This window comes from Callorhinus ursinus, unplaced genomic scaffold (assembly GCF_003265705.2).
Source record: "Callorhinus ursinus isolate GAN/ISIS: 27379988/994484 unplaced genomic scaffold, GSC_fseal_2.0 scaffold28, whole genome shotgun sequence".
In the NCBI taxonomy this organism is placed as follows: domain Eukaryota; kingdom Metazoa; phylum Chordata; class Mammalia; order Carnivora; family Otariidae; genus Callorhinus; species Callorhinus ursinus.
This window is the reverse complement of record NW_027397090.1, coordinates 21,493,804-21,496,447: the sequence shown is the minus strand read 5'-3', so window position 1 is coordinate 21,496,447 and position 2,644 is coordinate 21,493,804.

Below are 2,644 nucleotides of genomic sequence, written 5' to 3'. Positions count from 1 at the left end.
TGCATGGAGCACTGGGTGTTATATGAAAACAATGAATCAAAAACTAAAGATATATTGTATGGTTAAATTAAATTAAAATAGGGGCGCCTGGGTGTCTCAGTTGTTAAGCATCTGCCTTCAGCTCAGGTCATGATCCCAGGGTCCTGGGATCAAGCCCCACATTGGGCTCCCTGCTCAGCGGGAAGCCTGCTTCCCCCTCTCCCACTTCCCCTGCTTGTGTTCCCTCTCTTGCTGTCTCTCTGTCAAATAAATAAATAAAATCTTTAAAAAATAAAAAAATAAAAATAAAAATCAATCAATCAATCAATCAAAGACAAAGAGGCACATCCGGGTGGCTCAGTTGGTTAAGAATCTGCCTTTGGCTCAAGTCATGATCCCAGGGTCCTGGGATCAAGTCCCACGTTAAGCTCCTTGCTCAATTGGGAGCCTGCTTCTCCTTCTGCCTGCTATACCCCTTGCTTGTGCTCTCTGTCTTTGGCAAATAATTAAGTAATATCTTTAATAAAATAAAATAAAAGACAAAGAAAGAATTTTAAGTGGCAAGAGAGAAAATAATCCCCACATAAAAGGAAACTCATAAGGCTGTCAACTGATTTCTCAGGAGAAACCCTGTAGGCTAGGAGAGAGTAACATTACAGGTTTAAAGAATTGAAAGAAAAATACACCAACCAATCCTACTTTACCTGGCAAAGTTGTCCTTAGGAAATAATGTAAAAACCTTATCAAACAAACGAATGTGGAGAAAGTTTATTATGATTAGACCTGTCTTAGAAGAAATGCTGAAAAGAGTTCTTCAAGCTAAAATGAAAGACTTTAATTGATAACATGAAACTATGAAAATAAAGCACACACTAGCAAAGATAAGCATATAGTCAAAATCAGAATATTCTAATACTGTGATACGGTGTTGTGTTAAACACTTAATTCTAGTATAAAGATTAAAGGGCAAAGTATTAAAGCTTACTATAGCTACAGGAATTTGGTAATGGATACACAACATAAAAGAAGTAAATTGTGACATAAACAAAAAGTGTGAGGAGCAGTAAAAGGGCAGAATATTTCTATATGATTGAAATTAAGTTCTTATCAGCATAAAATAGACTGTTACATCTATACTACGTTTTATGTAAGCGTCATGATAACCACCAAGCAAAAAGCTAGATATACAAAAAGGAGAAGGGAATCAAAATATATCACTACAGAAAATAACCAATTAATAAAGGAAAACTAGAAAAGAATAAAGGAATAAGTGAACTACAAAACAGCCAGAAACAATGAGATGGACATAATAAGTGCTTCCCTATTAATGAATTGTGTAAGACTGATGAATCACAGACCTATACTTCTGAAACAAATAATACATTATATGTTAAAATTAAAAAAAAAAGATAGTAGGAAGGGAAAAATGAAGGAGTGGAATCGGAGGGGGGGATGAACCATGAGAGACTATAGGCTCTGAGAAACAAACTGAGAGTTCTAGAGGGAAGGGGGTGGGGGGATGGGTTAGCCTGCTGATGCGATTAAAGAGGGCACGTATTGAATGGAGCACTGGGTGTTATATACAAACAATCATGGAACACTACATCAGTAAATGAATGAATGAATGAATGAATGAATGAATGAATAATATTTAAAATATAATAATTACTTTAATGTAAATGGACTAAATTCTCCAATCAACAGACACATGAAAAAGTTCTCAACATCGCTCGGCATCAGGGAAATCCAAATCACAACCTCAATGAGATACCACCTCATACCCAGTCAGAATGGCTAAAATTAACAAGTCAGGAAACAAGAGATGTTGGCGGGGATGTGGAGAAAGGGGAACCCTCCTACACTGTTACTGGGAATGCAAGCTGGTGCAGCCACTCTGGAAAAACAGTATGGAGGTTCCTCAAAAAGTTGAAAATAGAGCTACCATACGATCCAGCAATTGCGCTACTGGGTATTTACCCCAAAGATACAAATGTAGTGATCGGAAGGGGTATGTGCACCCCAATGTTTATAGCAGCAATGTCCACAATAGCCAAACTATGGAAGGAGCCAAGATGTCCAACAACAGATGAATGGATAAAGAAGATTTGGTATATATATATACAATGGAATATTACACAACCATCAAAAAAATGAAATCTTGCCATTTGCAACAACATGGATAGAACTAGAGGGTATTGCTAAGCGAAATAAGTCAATCAGAGAAAGACATGTATCATATGATCTCATTTATATGAGGAATTCTTAATCTCAGGAAACTGAGGGTTGCTGGAGTGGTGTGGGGTGGGAGGGATGGGGTGTCTGGGTGATAGACATTGGGGAGGGTAAGTGCTATGATGAGTGCTGTGAATTGTGTAAGACTGATGAATCATAGACCTGTACCTCTGAAACAAATAATACATTATATGTTAAAAAAAAAAAAAAGAAGAAAAACAAGATAGTTGGAAGGGAAAAATGAAGGGGGGAAATTGGACGGGGAGAAGAACCATGAGAGACTATGGACTCTGAGAAACAAACTGAGGGTTCCAGAGGGGTTCCAGGTGGGGGGATGGGTTAGCCTGGTGATGGGTATTAAAGAGGGCACATATTGAATGGAGCACTGGGTGTTATACGCAAACAATGAATCATGGAACACTACATCAAAAAC